We start from the raw sequence: 23,612 nt of genomic DNA, 5'->3' as shown, positions 1-23,612 counted from the left end.
TATTTCAGATTTTAAACTTGATAAGGACGGTTTTTCATTTTTAATAAAGGATAATAGCTGTATTTTCTCTTTCAATGAAATGATTTATGGCAAAGCAGTTTCCATGAATGGAATTTACATCTTAGATCAAACCACGGAAGTATTACACGTGAATAATAAGAAATTAAAGGTTGGTGACAAAGATCAAATCTATCTATGGCATTGTCGAATGGGACACATAAATGAGAAACGTGTAAAGAAACTCGTCGATAATGGGACTATTCCCGCATTGGATTTTTCTACATATGGCACGTGTGAATCATGTCTCATTGGCAAAATGACTCGAATTTCCTTCAAAGGTGTTGGAATGCACGCTAGTGACCTATTAGGACTCATACATACTGATGTTTGTGGACCTATGTCAATTACCGCTAGAGATGGCTGTAGATATTTTATTACTTTCACGGACGATTTGAGTAGATACGGATATGTCTACTTGATGAAGCATAAAAGTGAGTCCTTTGAGAAATTCAAGGAATACCAGAACAGGGTTGAGAACCAACTGGGTAGAAAGGTTAAAGCACTTCGTTCATATCGGGGTGGCGAATATCTTTCAAATGAGTTTGATCAACACCTTAAAGACTGTGGAATCGTTCTACAATTAACTCCACCTGGAACACCTCAATTAAATGGTGTATCCGAACGGAGAAATCGAACCTTACTTGATATGGTTCGATCCATGATGAGTCACTACGGTAGTGCTTGATTCATTATGGGGTTTTGCTCTTTTGTCAGCTGCTCTTATACTTAACCGAAGTCCGACTAAAGCTGTCGACAAGACTCCATATGAAATATGGAAGGGAACGGTCCATAACTTGTCCTTTATTCGGGTTTGGGGCTGCAAGGCTTATGTCAAGTGGAGACACGAGGATAAGCTCGGCCCGCGATCGGTCAAGACATACTTTATAGGTTATCCAAAAGGAATGTTTGGTCATTACTTTTATTCGCCTAACGAACATCGAGTTTTTGTTGCGACTAGTGCGACGTTCTTAGAGAAAGAATTTCTCGAGAACAAGACAAGTAATAGAACCTTCGAGCTGTCGGAGATTCCAGAACCAACAACCGAGGAGCAGATGGAGGAAGTTGTTCCTCCAACTGATGATACGGTTAATATTCCTGAGGAACCTAGGAGGTCGGGTAGAGTCTCTAATCCTCCGGACAGATACATTGGTATGGTCGAGGAGAATGACGTTTTGCTCCTAGAGAGTAATGAACCCGCTACCTATAAAGGTGTTATGTCCTGTTCCGACTCAAAGCTATGGCTCGAAGCCATGCAATCCGAGATGGACTCCATGTATGAGAATGACGTATGGGATCTTGTTGATTTACCTAATAAGGTAAAACCTCTACAGTGCAAATGGCTTTACAAAATAAAGCATTCTGTAGACGCGCAACCAGATACCTATAAGGCACGATAGTGGAAAAAGGTTTCACTCAAGTGCACGGATTGCATTATGATGAGATTTTTGCACCTGTAGTCATGCTACGTTCCATTCGGATAATCTTAGCGATTGCCGCTTTTCATGACTATGAAATTTGGCAAATGGATGTGAAAACCGCCTTCTTAAACGGTTATTTGGAGGAAGAGTTGTACATGGTGCAACCCGAAGGTTTCATAGATCCTGAACATCCTAAGAAAGTATACAAGCTTAAGCGTTCCATTTATGGACTTTAGCAAGCTTCTCGGAGTTGGAATCATCGTTTCGACCAGGTGATAAAAGAGTATGGTTTCACTCGATCGGTCGAGGAACCATGCTTATATATCAAGTCGAGTGGGAGCAAGATTGTATTCTAGATATTGTATGTCGATGACATACTCTTTATTGGGAATGACATTCCTCTCTTATCTTCGGTTAAAGGATGGTTGAAGAACCATTTCCAGATGAAAGATCTGGGTGAGGCACAACGCATTTTGGGAATCCGTATCTACCGAGATAGATCACGACGGACGTTATCACTTAGTCAGGAGCCTTATTTGGATAAGATTCTTGAAAGGTTCAGCATGACCAACTCCAAGAAGGGGAACCTTCCAATGACGTCTGGGATGCAGTTAAGCAAGTCTCAGTCACCCACGACGCCTGAAGGGATTGAGCGCATGAGTCGTGTTCCTTATGCATCTGCAATAGGATCAATAATGTATGCCATGATATGCACACGTCCAGACGTGGCATATGCATTGAGTATGACGAGTCGTTACCAAAAGAATCCAGGTGAAACACACTGGATAGCTGTTAAAAATATTCTCAAGTACCTACGGAGGACTAAGGATAGGGTATTGACTTATGGAGGCGATACTAAGCTATCTTGCAAGAATTCTGTGCAGATGCTAGCTTCCAAACGGATCGAGATGATTCAAAATCTCAGTCCGGGTTCTTCTTCACTCTTAATGGTGCTGCGGTCAGCTAGAAGAGTTCCAAACAAAGTGTTGTAGCAGATTCTACCACTGAATCCGAGTACTATGCCGCTTCGGAAGCAGCTAAGGAAGCTATATGGATGCGTCAATTCTTACAAGGACTTACGATAGTTCCTAGTTAGAATGACCCAATCACCATCTATTGTGACAATAGAGGTGCCATCTTCCAGGCTAAGGAGCCTAAGTCTAGTAACAAATCTATACATGTACATCGGAAAGCTCACCTGATCCGTGATTACGTGGAGCAAGAAGAGATAGTGATTGACAAGATAGCTTCGGATGATAACATCGCGGACCCTCTCACTAAACCGTTGAATTTTGATAAGCATGAAGGGCACGTTATTTCCATGGGAATTAAACGTGTTCCTGAGTTGTAGTAGTTGATTATGGAATTGATACATTATCTTTTTCATATACTATTTATAACTTCATCGTTTTCATAATATTTTGTTTTTCATGTGGATTGTACTGACAACATTGAACGCCACAAAGTGAAATGAATTACATTATATTTTGTTTGGTCCATAATCGCCTTAATGAGTTGATAACTCTGGCTATTATATTATGCAGTCGATTGATGGTGGGTTCAACGAGCCATAAGTCAAACGGTTGACTGATCGATCACAGATGCAAGATTATAACGATACCTCGTAGGACAAATTTTTGTGACAACGTAATGGAGTCCTAAATGTTTAAAAACATTCGGTGTCAGGTCGTGGATTGGACGTCCATTGTGTTCCTAGAGTCGATTCTTTTGACTATCGACTGTCTCTTGAGACTAAGGCAGTTTTTGGGTGACCTTTGTGTCTTTCTCATGGTCTGCCGTAACTGGAGACTAAGTAGATTTTTTCTGGGTCATTTCATACTGTGCTTACATCTGCAGGATTCGAGTTGAGGAAAATATCCAACCCTTATCAGGTTTAGTTATTTCTCAGGGCCACTCGAGGAGTAGTAACTGAAATGCATGGCGATGCTCGAATGATGATTCGATTATCAGTTAAGTTACTCTCTAGTCGGGGAAACCACTCTTGATAATGATCGCTTGTAAAATACGACCTTTTTGAATACGGAATTTGCAAATTGTTTTACATTGAGTGGGAGAAATTTTAGGATATGAGAATCGGTTATCGCACATACACTTGTGAGGACAAGTGGGAGTTTGTTGAAGCTTGTGTCCTCCACAAATTAGTGTGATAACATTAATAAATCTCTTATAGGTTCACAAGGGTATACTTCGTATTTTATCAGTTGATTAACGATTACCTAATAACGGTTGGCTTGCTAGAAAGTTTGACGTTATTATCATACTAATGGCGGTAATCAACTGGTCCCTAAAAGTCACACCTAAAGGATGTGTTTGAGAGATGTGGTTATGGAAATGTAATCACATTGATGCCTTAAATGACTAAACAGTTAGTCAACGTGTTGATGAGACGATTATTTAATGCCGATTAAATAATATTAGCTGAGACGAATTAACTGTCAATTCGTAAATTGAATATAATATGTTATATTTAATTAATGTATATAATGTGAGCTTAAATGAATTAAGATGTTAATTTTTAATTAAATGTAATCGGTTATATTTAATTACCTAATTATAAATATGCGATATTTATAATTAAAGTATATATTATACAATATTGTCATAATAAATTATTTTTGACCCGTATTAATAAATCGACTGCAAGCTGTTGTATGTAGACTTATCAATACGGAATAAAATAGATGAATGACAATTTATAAATAATACACTAATTGTATACATTTTGTTAACTACCAAAATAAGAAGATTTAATCTCATTATTTTTGGTAAGTTGAAAAAACCGAAAATAAGAAGAAAACTCCTCTTATTTTTCGGTGATATGGGCCGAAAAATTGGAAAAGAAAATTCTACCCTAATCACTTCCTAATACACGGTTTATAGGGAATGAGGGAGATCATTCTTCCAACCTAATTTTGAGACCTAGCCTCCTCTCATTAAAGAAAAACACAAAACCTAAAAATTAATCAGTTAATTTGGGATCGATTCTAGCAAGAAGCAAAGGACATATCTCATATCATCTTGGGTGCAACTGATAGGTGGATATCATTGCGATATGGTTCTTAGGCCGATTTTGCTAGGACCGAAGGTTGTTTCTTCATTCTCTACTTTTGTTTATGCAATTTATTTTATGACTCGTAATCATCTTTATAAATTCGTTATAATCCTTAATTATAAGGGAAGTATACAGATTATTTCCCACACATGTCGGTTGCATTAGGAGGAAGGTAGATGCGATCACGGGGACGATCACCTAACCATTCCGGGAAAAGACCAGTAACTCGAAAGCACGATTTAAAGTGGTGGCCATATCACTTACAAGCAATATAATATGGGCGAGAGGAGTCGGATAAATTGGCCATGGGTTGGTCGTTCCTATCAAACGGGGCCCTGCCAGGGTCAGACGGACGAGGTCCATGGTTGACACGAGCAGCAAACACCATCGTGTCGGGTTTGGTTTCAATTTTGTGAGAAAAATTTCGCACACCCTCTTCCTGGACAATTCGATTATACGCTTGATCAAGGGTGGGAAGGATGTCAGTGCCAAGTATTTGAGACCTAGCATTATCAAAATGGTCATCCAAACCCATCAAGAAATCACGTATCCGTTTCTTATCACGGCGAGTGTCGAGAAGGCTTACCCAATCACATGGACAGGGATTGCACGAGCATGCGGGTAAAGGATCGAATTCGAGGAGATCGTCCCAAATTTGTATGAGTCGTCCATAGTAGTTGATGAGTGATTCGGTTGGACCTTGTCGGCACACAAGAAGGTCCCCCTGCAATTGATAAATACGGGCGTCGTTTCCACGACGAAAACAATTGCGAATTTTAATCTATACCTGCATCGCTTCACTGCCACGATAAGAAATAGATGGCTTTAAGTTGGTGTCGATGGTATTAAAAATCCAAGCGATCACCAAGGCGTTGGTGGACCGCCAGGATAGAAAATCTGCTCCTGAACCGTCGGGCTTAGTGACCGAACCGTCAATATAGCCGATCTTGCCTTTGGCGATGAGAGCAAGTTCGAACGCACGAGACCATTCATCGTAATTGTTACCATTGAAGGTAACTTAAGAGATCTTGGCACCGGGGTTTTCAACGTGAACCATGGAATATGAGGATGGTTTCGATTCGGTATTCGGTGTTCCGAGAATCTGATTATCATCGGGGTTTGTCATATCGATTTGTGTCGTGAGGTTTTTTTCGTGGGTATCGATGGCGGCAGAGAAAGAAGAAAAAATTGATAACCTAGCTCTCATACCATAATATGAAACGAGAATGTAATAATATGAATGATTGTATTGATTATTCTGTATGTTTTTAAGGAGAGCTATGCTATTATTATACTCCCTCCTATTCTACATAACCGTCCCATTGTGAAAATGACACAAGAATTAAGAAAGTGAGTTTAGACCACACAAAACGGACAATGGGACAGTTATCTGAATAGACGGAAATGGAATTGAATTTGGACCACACAACACTTACCAAAAATAGACAATGGGACAGTTACCCGTCTAGACGGAAATGGACAATGGGACGATTATCTGGAATAGGAGGGAGTATATAATAATATACTAGAAGATTATGTGTATAAGGTAAAATATACAATATCTACAAATTAGGAAGGAAGATCATTTGTGGCCTTGATTGAGGGATCTTCAGTCAAGAAGTGCAACGGCTCTTTGGAGGAGAGCAACGGCTCTATTACCTAGCTCGATTTTTCTACATATTTTTTTGTCCTTTTGTTTAGCACCTTATTTTAGAACACTGAGTTGTGACGTGGGATAATATGCCTTACATTCTGATTTCTTCGTTCAACTTGATGTCCTTGGGCCTTTATTTGTTGGTGCTTTTCGGCCTCTCTTTTCCATTTTGGAAAATTTACGTGGTATTCATTAACTTTGTCATCTTGCATGTGGTATTCAACTTTTTAAATTTGGATACATGATATCCTTGAGGATTGATTTTCAAGTACAATATGTCTTTTTTATCGCTTTTACAATCTTCAATTAAGCATAAATCGTAGATCAGAAGTCTGAATGGACTATCAATTTTTTTTTTCAAAATTTATGATCTCTTCGAGATCTATAATTTGATCAAATGAAAATGTTCATTCGGAAATTTAATATCGTAGTTATGGTTTATTTGAGATTTTCGTAAAAAAAAATAAAACCCTAAAAAACGTTAGTCGTAAATGTTTCTCCCAATTCGTAAATTATGACGAGTTAATCATTTTAGAAAAAAAATTTGGCTGATTCTAATTTTTGGTTTAGGATTTATGCTCAATTGAAATTTTTTGTATCGATAAAAATGGCATTCTGTGTATGAAAATCGAACATAAAAGACATCAAATACACAAAGTGGTAAAATTTAGAGATACCACGTAAATTTTTCCTTTACATATACCAATCAAATGTTGCATAATGTAATTCAAATAAACAAGGTCACATCACATAATGTAATCTAAATAAACAAGGTTACTAGTCCCTTAACCGTTACCACAAAACCATTCGAACTACAAACCTTTAACCTTGTTGTATGTTAACTGTATTTGGTATTTATGGCCACAACTCATATCGTCCATACTTTCACAAGATCTTGTAATGAGAGACCAGTTAATGTATTATATAACTGGTTGTATATACAACTTAGTCAATATAATTGAGCGTTGTTATAAAGTTGTCGAGCTCTATTAACAAAATTATCGAGCTATGGTACAAAGTTATTGAGCTTAACAGAATAATTATTAAACTCAATAACTTCGCAAAATAGCTCAATAACTTGTAAAATAGCTCAACAAACTTTGTGTAAGAGCTCAATAACTTTGAGGCGGTTGTATAATGTTATTATACAACTGGTTGTAGGATAGTATTTGTGATGAGAGACGAGGCGCTAAAGTAGACTTGACAAAAGTGACTCAATCTGTACCGACGCCCGAACCCAAATTGACCCGACCTGAATATTTATTATAACAAATTGATTATTTTCCATAAATAACTTGATAATAGTTTAATCAGGAATGACCTGAGTTCGAAATAAACCGGTCGAATCTGATTCAGTTGACCCATTTGTCAAGTCTACATTAAAGCCCTTGAAGTATAAGAATATTATTAGAATTTTTTGGGATTTGAAGTTCACAGTCTTAACTCTTAAGTCTTTTTAACATTTTTAAAAAACAAATCAAATAACGCAATTGGACGTATAAGACCGGAGCTAGGTTGCACCTTTGCAAATGCAATGGTATAGTCTATAGACCTCATACTGTCACAAAAGTCTAACTGTGATTCGTTTTATGACTTAAAGAGTTAAGACTAGTACATAAGGAGAACTTGTTAGTCAGCCTTTTTGGCTGGTCAAATTACAAATTGACCCAAAAACCCAACCAGATTGGGTTACTTAGTCAATACATAGAGGTCATGGAACATGAATGTTTTTTTTTGTGCCCAAAAGTTTAGGTTAAGAGTAGGCTTTATCCATTTTAAAGTTAGGATAAATTACTTGTCTTTTTGAGAGTTTAAAGTGGTGTTTAAAGATCGTCAACTGTTGGTGTTATATTTTAACTCAACGGGAATCCAACCTCTGACTTCATGGCCAAATGGTAGACTTTTTATCATTGAAGTCACACCATGTTGGCACAAAATCTCATTGAAGACGGGCACTATCCGTCACAAGCTGAAGACGGATAATACCCTCTCACAATATGCAAGTGGCACTATCCATAGGGTATTCCATTTGCCCCCCACTTGCCCTCCCATTTGCCTTATTGTGAGATGGGCACTATCCATCTTCAGCTTGTGACAGATAGTGTCCGTCACAAGTAAGACCAACTGCCATGTTGGTATGAGACATGAATATTGGCTTAGTTTAAGATGGCTTAGAACATTTAATAATATAGGTAAATGTTGACACAAAATTAACTTAAATGTAGATTTAAACGATACCCTCTTCGTTTCGGAGTAAGTCTATTATAAAATAAACATTGTAAAACCATTTATAAGGGACTTTGATGCCATATTGGCTATATTAAGGAGAGTAATGGTTGGTAGAAGTTATTTTAGGCGGGTTACTAAGGTAAATTATTGCTTGGTTTTACCATAAAAGTATGTAAAATTGTTTTATATGGGAATTTGCCTTATGTTCCCCATTATTTTTCTGTTTTTTTTTGTTACTATTATATATTATTTGTAACAGGTCATTTAATCTATAAAACTATATTAAAAGGGTAACCTTAAAAGGCCACATAGGCGAAGAAAAAGCCACGCGTGCATTAGGAATGCCACATCTATAAATCTATATAATCTACACTATATAGTTAAAAGGCAACTTAATACATTTAATTTTTTGACATGTAAGATTATCATAATTAAATTCTATTAATTTATATTGTTAATATTAAGGCTACTTTAATAAATTTATTAAAATTCATTATAAGGTTTACTAATATTTTTTTGTGTGGAAACCATAAGATCATGATTTAAATTATAAAAATAAATTAAGAATTTAGTCTCATCATTTAAATTATTTAATTTGTTCATCTAACTCCTCCTTAACCATAAATATAGTAGCTAAAAGGTCTTATATAGTAAATAAAAAATCTAATAATTTGGATTATAAAGCTACTAATATCTACAAATTTATAAGTATAATTAAAAGGAAACCCAAAATATCTATCATCATCAATATGTCATATTTTAACTATATAGTTAAAAGGCAACTTAATACATTTAATTTTTTGCCATGTAGGATTATCATAATTAAATTCTATTAATTTATATTGTTAATATTAAAGCTACTTTAATAAATTTATTAAAACTCATTATAAGGTTTAGTAATATTTATTTTTGTGTGGAAACCATAAGATTATGATTTAAAATATAAAAATAAATTAAGAATTTACTCTCATCATTTAAATCATTCAATTTGTTCATCTAACTCCTCCTTAACCATAAAGATAGTAGCTAAAAGGTCTGATATGTAGTAAATAAAAAATCTAATAATTTGGATTATAAAACTACTAATATCTACAAATTTATAAATATAATTAAAAGGAAAACCCCTTTTACATACCATTTCTCATTTTTCCATATTTATGTTTATATTAAACTTCATAATAATCAAAAATAGATGCTCAAAAGTCATGAACTTGATCTTTATTTATACCTATATTAAATTTGATAATAATGAAAAAATAATATTTAATAGCCATAAAACGCATCCTCAATTGTTTATATATTTTTTATGGAAGGCAAAATTTGTAAGCAAAAAATTTCTTATCTCTATCGTTAGTAGAATGGTATGTGTCACCGATATTATTAACTAATTTTTTTTTATTTTTTTATTGGAAGTTTCATTGGGTTATGAAGTGTTCATCACATTTTCAATTTCGCGTATGTGTTTGTTTTGTTCTCATTTAGGTGCTATCAAGATTATTTATCGTGTTAAGCTCTTCCAAGGTAAATATACTTACATCTCTACGATTTGATTATCATTTCCTCTTTTTTTCATTACTTAAGATGAAACTAAGTTAATAACGATAATATTGCATAAAACAAATTCCACTATTATTGTGTTACTTTTTTTTAATAGGTATGATTTATTGAAGAAAGAAGATTATAAGGAGAAGTGAAATACTAAGATTGCTTAAACAACTATATTTTACATACTAACTAAAGATTGGTGACATCAACGTGGAATCGTGGATGATTAATAATTTTTTGAGCATTTATTATATATATTTTGAAATATCACAAAAACTCCAGAGAGACGATATCTCAATAGCGTTATTGTGAGACCTCTCACATGATGGGGTGAGGAACCCACTGAATTTCTTTTTTTCCTATTATGTCTCTCACTAAATTAGTGGGAGATGGTCTCTCATGAGACCTACTGTTGAAATATATGGCTAAAAGGTGGAAAATTTGAGGGGATGACATAACATTTTTTGTATAATATTGTTTAATAGGTGAAGTATTCGGCAATAATGATCCAATTGTTGTTCAAGTTGTTGCTGCTTTAAAATTTTTAGTTCCGCAATTTATTATTGTATTAGCTTCAATTTTATGGGGTTATGAAATGTTAGTTTTGTCATAACATTTCTAATTGTGTGTTTTATGTTATTTTCAGAATTGTTGATGAAATTTTGATATCTAATTTGTGAGGGTGCTCTATCTTTGGGGATCTTTGTTTGATAATATAGTTTTGTTTAATTTGATTATATGAATACTTATATTATTAATTCATTTTAGCTTGCATTGAGTTACTTTAGTTTTGATAGGGGTATCTTAGGCCTCGTTTGGTTCATCTTGGAGTTTGATTAACAGCGAAAAATGCAATTCACGTGAATTATTTTCCTATATACAAATTCACGTGAATCCGAAAAACTTGTTTGGTTGCGGATGTAGGAGTTGAATTCCTAGGAGTTGTCAACTACCTAGGGGGGAGTAGGTAATCCAACTCCTCCATCATGTAGGCATTCAAAACTCCTAGGAAAATTGAATGCCTACATTTTGCCAAAAAAAAATGGCAACCAAACACTCTCCATTTTTTTACAATTCATGGGATTTTAATTTTCCCATGAATTAGATAGGCAACCAAACAAGGCTTTAGTATATCTAATGTATGAAATTTTAATTTATGATAAACTGTTGTATAAAAGACTAATTGAATTTATACAACCCTTAAAACATGAAAACCGTAAATTGAATTGATCGTAGTATGTTATTGTATTAAATCACTAAAGTATTACACTAGAAACACAACAATCCGTGAATTTCACGGGTCACAAAACTAGTTAAAGGTAAAGAAATGATTATGCCAAAAGGGAGTAAAATTGTTCTTCATTAAAATAATGGTTCATAGTATATATAATACTCCCTCCTAGACTCCTAGTCTGATTGTTGGTTCACCTTTCCATTTCCATGCTAGTCGGGTGTTGGTTCCCCTTTCCTTTTTTAGTAAGTTTTGTGTCATTCAAATTCAATTCCATGTGGAGTAAGGTGTTTTGTGTGGTCCAAATTCATTTCTTTAATTTTGGTGCCTACAAGAAAGGGAACCAACAATCAAACTAGGAGGGAGTACTATGTTTGATGCCCGGCTACGCCCGGGCTACCTTTATTTACCATTTAAATTTTATTTTTTTTATGAAATATGATTCGCTAAATACGGTTAACACATACATTTACAATTTAAATCTTGAAATTATGATGAGATGTAAAATTAATCAACAAATTATGAGACACGTTCACCACTTCCGCTATTAATATTATTACTTTCACTATATCTCTTGTTAATATTATCAGGTTCACTACTTCTTCGGTTACTGTTGTTTCGTTAACTACTCCTGCTATTTTTACGATTAACCCGTTAGTTTTGTCAAATTCATATATTTAAATAAATTAATATTTTCCTAAAATCGAATTATTAGTTAATTTTTCATACTCTCTCCGTTGTTTTTACTGTTACTTTCATTATATGTGTTGTGACTACTATTACTTTTACTTCTCCTAACATAATTGCCGTCATTATTTTTTCAAATTATGAGACACGTTCACCACTCCGTTGTTAATATTATTACTTTCACTATATCCCCTGTTAATATTATTACGTTTATTATTAGCTACTAATTAAATTACAAATCTAATGAATTGTGGAATATTATATTTTTTGGAAATCTATATATATTTAGTTACCTTTTAATAGTTTCTAAAATATAACCTACTTATACTATATTTGTGTATGTTAAATAATTAATATTTTTATACTAATTAATTTAATAAGTGGGGCCTATTTATTTTAGAAAAAGTCACCATATTTTGTTGTTATCTAAATTTATATTTCAACTAAAACTATAAAATTTACATTGAAGTCCCTTATTCAGGTCCATCGCATAGCACTAGGATTAAAATCTATATAGTATAATTAATTGGTATAGATTTATTTAACTACATAGAAATCCCTTGATTTCTGGAATATATATATTGTATTGGTTACATATATGAATTAAATCACAAAGAAATAATTATGGAATATTTTGTTTTTAGGAAATCTAGCATGATTTATTTATATTTTAATAGTTTCCAAAATAAAACGTACTTATATTATATTTTTGTATGTTAAGAACCCATAATTAAAATCTTTGTACTAATTAATACCATAAATTGGGCATTTTTATTTTAAGAAAAATCGCCATATTCCGGTATTCTCTAAATTTATACTTCAACCAAAACTATATAATATTTCATTGAAGTCCCTTGGTCAGGTCTATCACACAGTGCTATCGCTTTTAAAACTATATAGTATAATTAATTTGTATAGATTTATTTAATTACATTGAAGTCCCTTGGTTTCTAGAATATATATATATATATATATATATATATATATATATATATATATATATATATATATATATATATATATATATAGTATTGATTGATTAACAATAACTTTTGATTATGGGAGCTTTGGTTAAAACGACATCATAGAAGATTTTAAGCATATTTAGGTATTTTACCATGTTAATCAATATGTCAATTTTGGTATTTGACAAATAGTATATTGAAACAACTATTGTTTACCTCCCGTATATTGATTGGCATATTCCAAAATAGGAAAATTTACTTCATTAAACTCAATGGGCTAGTTACCAAACAATTAACTAATTCGCTAATTGAAATATGTTGGTAAAACATTTTAACAAAACCTGCTATATATAATCTCTGTTTTCCAAATTGTTTATGCTGAAAGTAGAGCTGATTAAGTGCGGGTCGTCCTGCTTGGCCCCCTATTTAAGCGGGATTGGACTTAAAAATATACTCCCTCCAATTTCATTTATTGTTTCTCTTTCTTTTTGACATAAGAAATAATGGAATCAATTTTGTAACACCCTCATTTATTGCGAAAAAGTAAACACGTAATTCTACAGAAAAACTGACAGGATATGTTTGTAATTGGTTCAACTAATTAAAACCTGTCATTTTTAAAACTTTTCTAAACCATTCACAAACATTTCCAGAAGAAGGATGCCATAACCTGCAATTGCTAACAATCTAATACTTAACACCGCTAACGATAAGAAAATATATAATGATACAACCCAAAATAGAAGAGGGAGACATATGTCCCTAAAATGTATGTGACATAAAAAGGTTTAAGGGTCACAATGAAATAAAACCAGTCTAGGTCCCAAGGTTACTTTGCTCGCTAGCTCGTCCATGTACCCCATATATGCATCACCTACCTGTCAATCGCATTTTATACAAATACGAAAGCCACAATCGGTCGGGGGAGTAACTCCGAGTTCTCCCAACCACGAAATGTCATAATTAATATAACATGTAAACATAAGAATATGAATACGAATCACACACCGCCTTAGCATATAGATGCTAAGGCAATCGTGCTTATCATGTGAACAACAATATAACGCCACATAGTCCTAGCATGTGAATACTAGACCGACTCATACTACACTATCATGTGAATCACATAACATCCAGGAATCCAAACTCTATCAACCATAGCCGGCTTGCATCTCACCTTCTATGATTCATAGAATCATCAAACAAGAAAGGGCAATATATCAAAGACAGGCATAAGTTCTTAGTACGGTCAATAGTCACTTTGTAACTCAAGTCTATACCACGAGGTAGGGAAGGTAATCGAACCGGTATCTTGGCTCAGCGGTTACTATTAAGAAAACATGGCCAAGAGACAACACAACCCTAGCCTAAAATCACAAGCAGACCTAGACATGCGGATACACACCACCGCACCCAAGACTCACAACTTTTTTTAAAACAAAGTGAAGTGAGTACCCTAAGGACACCACCGAAGGGTCGGCTAGTACTTAAGTTCGACCCCATACTATCAAAATTAGTACCGAGGTCATGCCCCAACTTGGATATAAATCCACTAGTCGGAACACAAAGGCTATCAAGCAAAGAACATATACTCGTCAGAGACTATAAAGACCTATCTATGATGAAGGCCGAAATACTCACCTAGGACCTAGTCCCACTAGTCCCACTTGAATACTTTAGCCCACACCACACACGACTCACCACACAAGTCAAGTAAGACACCCACTTAACCTTAAGAGGGCAAAAAGTCCTACTTACCAATATAAATTCTAGCATTCTATCATGTGAAAGGCTTATAATGTCTATTTACAGCAGATAAACCAACAGTTCCTCAATAATTATTTCCAATTCTAACAATATTAACCAAATTAAAGGCTTCGGGGAATCTAGGGCCGTTTTTACAATATAAAAAGCTACTTAAATCAACTAATTACACATGTGAGATAAAAATATAATGAATGGCCTAAAACAAGAAAAAAACCGACTATCTAATTCATTCAAAATTTCATCCAACCGAATTTTTACCCGCAACCCCACTGCGACAGTATGCGGTTAAATTGCGGCCGACCAATCACTCAATTGATCGACATCGAGTCGACCAAAGGGATTAAGGCTCAGTTTTCGGCACAATCAACAAAGCATTACAATTATCGCTATACAACTCATTTTGCTATTTCCAATTTCTATCATGTGAAAAATGAAAGTAAAACATTATCAATCACCTAAACACTTAACAAACAACAAGCACCACATCTACTACTAATGTGACATTAATTCGTCGAGTAACTCGGAATAGTTACCTTACGCTAGCAAAGAGACAAGTAAAAACTTGAGAAAGCTTCTAAAACCCCAAAATTACTCTTCATCTTCAACCACAAATGAGCCACCTAAAATAATTATGTGAAAGGGCGATATTAACGAATTATCTTTATATAAAATATGAGACGTAAATTAATTTAATTATATTTTAAATAAACCAAACTAGCGTCAAAACAATTTATAGATACGGCCCAAACTCGCGACTTAGCCAGGCCACTGCCTAGGCCACAGCTAGGCCAAACCACGACGGATATCACCCAAACAAAAGACCCAAACCCAACATGTACATGTACTTGAGACGTTAGCAAAGAGGTTGGTTCAAAATAACATAAAGAAACCCGTCAAAACAGCCCGCTAAAACTGCTCGACAAAACCCATTTTCACTATTAAAGAAGCTCATTTGTGACCGTCTTAAGACGAAATTTTAAGCATTAAAATGATAGTATTCACCCAATTAAATTACCCAACATAATCACCCACTTCACCATGAATCCAAAGGTACCAACTTTTCTCAAAATGGATAAATAAAACTTGTATAAAACCGTCTCAAAATTTAATTCAATCTCAACTCTCTACCCCATCTCTCTCATTACTCCGTCCTTTAATATAATACTCCATAGTAACCAGATTTCCATCTCAATTTCAATATCGATATTGTCAAAGGTTCAAAGAACCGTGCTCAACACTTAGAGTACAAGGCTCTAAGCTACTCACCCTCGAGTCAAGGTCAAAGAGGAAGACGATTCAAATAAACTACCCAAATTTTGAAACTCAGCATAAATATCTGATGAATTCGTTGATACAATTATATAATATGCAATTTTTCATCAATATCACATAATCATGCCTAGCCCACTCTACGGATACCTGCAATCTCCCATCATACTTTGTAAAAATTAAATGTTCCACTTAACCACAATAATATTCCATCCTTATTCAACTACAAACCCATTGAAGAACATGAATCCTTAACATCATCGACCTAGCTCTTCCAATTCTAATACACAATATAACCACGGACCCATCACACCAACAATAAAATTAACTTATACAAAGTATTTACTATATGTATAAAGTACAATCAATAATAGGATCGGTAAAATCGTGTTACCTTAAACGCCCCTTATTCTTCGAATAAATGGTCCACAAGGCACGAGCCTCACCCCGGGTCTTCGAATCCTTCATAAAAGGGCAAGAAAACGGAATAAAGAAGCTAAAAGACGACACTTTTATAAGACGGCGAAAGACGAAACCACTACAAAAAGGAGACTTTCTTACCTTAAAAGGAGGAGGAAGGAAAGGGGAAGAGAATGGTACAAAAATTACGGAATTTGGTTGAGAATGGAGGCGGGATCTGAGGTTTGAATGATCGAAAAATGACGGACTGATGTTGTTGCTGTTGAATTACGCAAAAAGGGAAGGGGAAAAGAAGGGTCAGGGGAAACGGTGAGGGAGTAATAATAATAATAATAATAATGATACACCAGCTAGCTTGCTAGCTTCTAATTATACGTACGTTTCTTCACCGTTAAGTAATTTCGTTCGTTTTTAAAACCGTCTCAAGTTAATAAAAATCGGTTTTTAATAAAAGTTTCAGTAATAAAACGAAATTAATAATAAATAAATTTAATGAGTGAAAATAAAATAAACTCAGCTAGTTAACGGAAATAATACGATATTAGCTTGAATTGGAATTATTAGCGATTTTTACAAAACCAACGGATATTAATAAAAATTGCTAATTTAGTGAAATAAGCTCAAAATAGCTAATTGGACGGTTTTGTTCCCAAAATCCATCTCGGGTTCACTTAAAACAACTTTCATAAGGACTCGTAAAGAAACGGAAATTATTAAATAAATAAACCCGAACTAACTTCAATAAATTCGAACTAACTTTAAATAAACTTATTAATGATTATTAAAATTAACGTATCGAATTATGATGAAACTAATTAATTAGCTAAGCATATATATATAAATCGTTAAACGATGTAATTAAATTCAAAATAGCAATTAAAAGAATTTTATCCAACTTAATAAAATACGGGTGTTACAATCACCCCATCTTTTAAAAAGTTTCGTCCTCGAAACTTGAAAGTAGAGAATGAAAGGTTATAAAGGTAAAATCGGACTTTTGAAATTGGTAACCCAAAATATTAAAAGGTTGTGAAAATAAAACTGAAATTGAAATCGGTAACTAAAACATTTAAAAGGTCACTTATCGTAAGAATCAAAATTCTTTAAAAGTTTCAAATAAAATTTTCTGTCAGAACCAGATTCTCACCAAAGGAACGGAAGGGTTCTCGTTACGTATTCAAGAACATCACATTCCAAATCAAAGATAAGGTCAAAAGGCAAATTATTTGTATAAGTCAAAATCAAAATACCTTCAACAACATTAATGAAGAGTTTTCAAAAATATAAGTCTCATTCATGGAACGGAAATGCTCTTGTCGCAAGACACAAGAATGCTAACTTTCCAAGTCGAGACAAATTTAAAACAAAAACTATTCACGACAAACGTAGAACAAGTTATCAAACTTTTCCAATAACTAGTTCTAACATCCGATCAACGTTAAAATCAAAATAAGGGAAAGGTAATCTTCTCAAATGTTCTTTTGCAAAAAAACAAAATAGAAATTAAGGTTTCACCTTTAAACTAAAAGGGGAGTTAAATTCCGGAAAATGTAACATTAAACTTTGACAAAGAAGTCATAAATAGATCAAAGTTAACAGAAATTGGATAAAATTTAAAGAAATCTCGGTTTAGCAACTCAAAACCATGATAAGGAAGTCTATACTCAAAGAACAATTAGAGAATCAAATCGAATTTTCATTTTCCAAATCTTTACAAGTAGGGAAAATTTTGTAATGGTAACATAAATTTTTAACAACGAACCAAAAATAGTAGTTTGAAATATTTAGAAATTGTGTGAAATGAAAAGTAAGTTAGACATCATAGATACAAGTATGCTAAGAGGGTTCAAGCTTAACCAACAAAAGAGATATGATGAACTTTCTAGGGATAAGGACTGAAGTCAAATTTACAAGGATGTCAAAGATAGAGTTTCACAAGATACGAGTGTCAAACTTAAAGGAGGAGCAAGATGAAGCGAGGAAAGGAGGTATGAACGGTAACGCTTATGATCGAGGAGAAAGGGAATTTAGACAACAAGGAAACTTAAGCAACATGTCAGGGTGTGAGACTAAAAGAGTCGAATCATAAAGATAACTAGTTAACAACCAAAGAAGAAATATTAGAATTAGGGAGGTATTCAAGACAAGGAAATAACGAGTAAACTTTTATACTTAAGAATCAAATCCAACCAAGGTTAACACCCCACAAGAAAGAGTGCTATCAAATGGCGTTAAGGGATGATTAGCAAGGGTGAAAGGACAAGTTGGGAGGATACAAATGTAACTTCCTAGGAAGAAGAATAGAGAGTTTAAAAGAAGGATAGGCACAAAGAGATTAAGAATAAGGCGAGATACACAAAGAACGAGAAACATCTTCAAGGAAGTAGAAGCATTCTTCAAAGGTTGAACAAATCTTCAATCTTCAGCATTAGGCACCAAATCTTGATCTTCGTAAAATATAAGTGTCCTTTCAATGGAACGGAGATACTCTTGGCGATCACTCAAGAACATCAATATTCCAATTCAAAGACATAAAAATACATTTTTACACCAACAAATGATAAAACTAATTATCAGACGTCTCCAATAACAAGCTTTAACACTAATTGACGTTAAAACCAGTGAAAAACATTAAAATATTTTCAAAACCTTTAGTTCCAAATTTTTTTATAATAAGGGTAATAACTCCATTAGCTATAGATAAGCTCACGGTCAATGATCTAAGAACGCAACAATTATTAAATGACAATCAACAAACAGGTTAGTACCTAACAAAGAGCAAACACAAAGAGACTACAACATAAGATCCTAAATCTACCCATCTTACCCATCTCTCAAGTTTATTATTTTAAGGTCAAGTTATTTATAGTGGGGTGCACAAACGTGCGTCGGGAGCAAATATGCTCTGATACCAACTGTAACACCCTCATTTATTGCGAAAAAGTAAACACGTAATTCTACAGAAAAACTGACAGGATATGTTTGTAATTGGTTCAACTAATTAAAACCTGTCATTTTTAAAACTTTTCTAAACCATTCACAAACATTTCCAGAAGAAGGATGCCATAACCTGCAATTGCTAACAATCTAATACTTAACACCGCTAACGATAAGAAAATATATAATGATACAACCCAAAATAGAAGAGGGAGACATATGTCCCTAAAATGTATGTGACATAAAAAGGTTTAAGGGTCACAATGAAATAAAACCAGTCTAGGTCCCAAGGTTACTTTGCTCGCTAGCTCGTCCATGTACCCCATATATGCATCACCTACCTGTCAATCGCATTTTATACAAATACGAAAGCCACAGTCAGTGGGGAGTAACTCCGAGTTCTCCCAGCCACGAAATGTCATAATTAATATAACATGTAAACATAAGAATATGAATATGAATCACACACTGCCTTAGCATATAGATGCTAAGGCAATCGTGCTTATCATGTGAACAACAATATAACGCCACATAGTCCTAGCATGTGAATACTAGACCGACTCATACTACACTATCATGTGAATCACATAACATCCAGAATCCAAACTCTATCAACCATAGCCGGCTTGCATCTCACCTTCTATGATTCATAGAATCATCAAACAAGAAAGGGCAATATATCAAAGACAGCATAAGTTCTTAGTACGGTCAATAGTCACTTTGTAACTCAAGTCTATACCACGAGGTAGGGAAGGTAATCGAACCGGTATCTTGGCTCGGCGGTTACTATTAAGAAAACATGGCCAAGAGACAACACAACCCTAGCCTAAAATCACAAGAGACCTAGACATGCGGATACACACCACCGCACCCAAGACTCACAACTTTTTTAAAACAAAGTGAAGTGAGTACCCTAAGGACACCACCGAAGGGTCGGCTAGTACTTAAGCTGACCCCATACTATCAAAATAAGTACCGAGGTCATGCCCCAACTTGGATATAAATCCACTAGTCGGGAACACAAAGGCTATCAAGCAAAGAACATATACTCGTCAGAGACTATAAAGACCTATCTATGATGAAGGCCGAAATACTCACCTAGGACCTAGTCCCAGCTAGTCCCAGCTTGAATACTTTAGCCCACACCACACACGACTCACCACACAAGTCAAGTAAGACACCCACTTAACCTTAAGAGGGCAAAAAGTCCTACTTACCAATATAAATTCTAGCATTCTATCATGTGAAAGGCTTATAATGTCTATTTACAGCAGATAAACCAACAGTTCCTCAATAATTATTTCCAATTCTAACAATATTAACCAAATTAAAGGCTTCGGGGAATCTAGGGCCGTTTTTACAATATAAAAAGCTACTTAAATCAACTAATTACACATGTGAGATAAAAATATAATGAATGGCCTAAAACAAGAAAAAAACCGACTATCTAATTCATTCAAAATTTCATCCAACCGAATTTTTACCCGCAACCCCAGCCCTGCGACAGGTACGGGTTAAATTGCGGCTGACCAATCACTCAATTGACTGACATCGAGTCAGTCAAAGGGATTAAGGCTCAGTTTTCGGCACAATCAACAAAGCATTACAATTATCGCTATACAACTCATTTTGCTATTTCCAATTTCTATCATGTGAAAAATGAAAGTAAAACATTATCAATCACCTAAACACTTAACAAACAACAAGCACCACATCTACTACTAATGTGACATTAATTCGTCGAGTAACTCGGAATAGTTACCTTACGCTAGCAAAGAGACAAGTAAAAACTTGAGAAAGCTTCTAAAACCCCAAAATTACTCTTCATCTTCAACCACAAATGAGCCACCTAAAATAATTATGTGAAAGGGCGATATTAACGAATTATCTTTATATAAAATATGAGACGTAAATTAATTTAATTATATTTTAAATAAACCAAACTAGCGTCAAAACAATTTATAGATACGGCCCAAACTCGCGACTTAGCCAAAGCACGCCTAGGCCACAGCTAGGCCAAACCACGACGGATATCACCCAAACAAAAGACCCAAACCCAACATGTACATGTACTTGAGACGTTAGCAAAGAGGTTGGTTCAAAATAACATAAAGAAACCCGTCAAAACAGCCCGCTAAAACTGCTCGACAAAACCCATTTTCACTATTAAAGAAGCTCATTTGTGACCGTCTTAAGACGAAATTTTAAGCATTAAAATGATAGTATTCACCCAATTAAATTACCCAACATAATCACCCACTTCACCATGAATCCAAAGGTACCAACTTTTCTCAAAATGGATAAATAAAACTTGTATAAAACCGTCTCAAAATTTAATTCAATCTCAACTCTCTACCCCATCTCTCTCATTACTCCGTCCTTTAATATAATACTCCATAGTAACCAGATTTCCATCTCAATTTCAATATCGATATTGTCAAAGGTTCAAAGAACCGTGCTCAACACTTAGAGTACAAGGCTCTAAGCTACTCACCCTCGAGTCAAGGTCAAAGAGGAAGACGATTCAAATAAACTACCCAAATTTTGAAACTCAGCATAAATATCTGATGAATTCGTTGATACAATTATATAATATGCAATTTTTCATCAATATCACATAATCATGCCTAGCCCACTCTACGGATACCTGCAATCTCCCATCATACTTTGTAAAAATTAAATGTTCCACTTAACCACAATAATATTCCATCCTTATTCAACTACAAACCCATTGAAGAACATGAATCCTTAACATCATCAGACCCTAGCTCTTCCAATTCTAATACACAATATAACCACGGACCCATCACACCAACAATAAAATTAACTTATACAAAGTATTTACTATATGTATAAAGTACAATCAATAATAGGATCGGTAAAATCGTGTTACCTTAAACGCCCCTTATTCTTCGAATAAATGGTCCACAAGGCACGAGCCTCACCCCGGGTCTTCGAATCCTTCATAAAAGGGCAAGAAAACGGAATAAAGAAGCTAAAAGACGACACTTTTATAAGACGGCGAAAGACGAAACCACTACAAAAAGGAGACTTTCTTACCTTAAAAGGAGGAGGAAGGAAAGGGGAAGAGAATGGTACAAAAATTACGGAATTTGGTTGAGAATGGAGGCGGGATCTGAGGTTTGAATGATCGAAAAATGACGGACTGATGTTGTTGCTGTTGAATTACGCAAAAAGGGAAGGGGAAAAGAAGGGTCAGGGGAAACGGTGAGGGAGTAATAATAATAATAATAATAATGATACACCAGCTAGCTTGCTAGCTTCTAATTATACGTACGTTTCTTCACCGTTAAGTAATTTCGTTCGTTTTTAAAACCGTCTCAAGTTAATAAAAATCGGTTTTTAATAAAAGTTTCAGTAATAAAACGAAATTAATAATAAATAAATTTAATGAGTGAAAATAAAATAAACTCAGCTAGTTAACGGAAATAATACGATATTAGCTTGAATTGGAATTATTAGCGATTTTTACAAAACCAACGGATATTAATAAAAATTGCTAATTTAGTGAAATAAGCTCAAAATAGCTAATTGGACGGTTTTGTTCCCAAAATCCATCTCGGGTTCACTTAAAACAACTTTCATAAGGACTCGTAAAGAAACGGAAATTATTAAATAAATAAACCCGAACTAACTTCAATAAATTCGAACTAACTTTAAATAAACTTATTAATGATTATTAAAATTAACGTATCGAATTATGATGAAACTAATTAATTAGCTAAGCATATATATATAAATCGTTAAACGATGTAATTAAATTCAAAATAGCAATTAAAAGAATTTTATTCAACTTAATAAAATACGGGGTGTTACAAATTTGTACCACACAATACACATGACCCCACATCAAATTGATTTTTGACCATAGAAAGTTGTCCGAAAAAGGAAAGAGGGAAAAATAAGGAAAATGAATAGAAAGGAAAACAGAGGAACAATAAATGAAATTGGAGGGAGTATCATATTATCGGGTAACGGAGAACGAAAATAGGCCCGCTAAAATTCATGGGTGGGTATGAACTAAGAGAAATGTTCATGGACCGGCCCGCTAGGCCTGCTAAAAAATATATTTATATTTTTATTAATATGACAACTTCATAAAAAAAAAATTATATAACAATATGCTAATTATTTTCTTAGACAAACCTAAGCAAAAGATAGTTTAGCCAAAAAAAAAAAAAAAGTTCATAAACCTTTTCCGTTCTTTGTAATAGGTAGTTTTTTTAGGTTAAACAATCAAGTTTTTTGTTATAGCTTTGAGCTCACGAGCCCGCGGGTAGGCCTGGTTATTTTGATGAGCGGGTATGGGCAATCAAACTAGGCTCACTATAATGGA

General features: G+C 34.2%; 1 long non-coding RNA gene across 3 annotated transcripts; it reads right to left on the bottom strand.

Moving 5' to 3' along the window:
* Positions 1–13,533: 13,533 nt before the first annotated feature.
* Positions 13,534–22,469, bottom strand: LOC141587192 (uncharacterized). Of its 3 annotated transcripts, XR_012519719.1 has the most exons (5): positions 22,316–22,469; positions 22,149–22,216; positions 21,018–21,104; positions 15,163–15,249; positions 13,534–13,740 (listed from the first exon to the last, which is right to left on the bottom strand). It is a non-coding gene; the product is annotated as an uncharacterized LOC141587192 (long non-coding RNA). The 3 variants fall into 3 exon arrangements; XR_012519720.1 differs by lacking the exons at positions 21,018–21,104; positions 22,149–22,216; positions 22,316–22,469 and adding exons at positions 16,293–16,360; positions 16,460–16,613; XR_012519721.1 differs by lacking the exons at positions 13,534–13,740; positions 15,163–15,249 and adding an exon at positions 19,390–19,596.
* Between the last annotated feature and the right edge of the window lie 1,143 nt (positions 22,470–23,612).

Source organism: Silene latifolia, chromosome 6 (assembly GCF_048544455.1).
Source record: "Silene latifolia isolate original U9 population chromosome 6, ASM4854445v1, whole genome shotgun sequence".
In the NCBI taxonomy this organism is placed as follows: Eukaryota; Viridiplantae; Streptophyta; class Magnoliopsida; order Caryophyllales; family Caryophyllaceae; genus Silene; species Silene latifolia.
The sequence above is the reverse complement of the archived record's forward strand: the minus strand, read 5'-3'. Positions and strand labels throughout refer to the sequence as shown.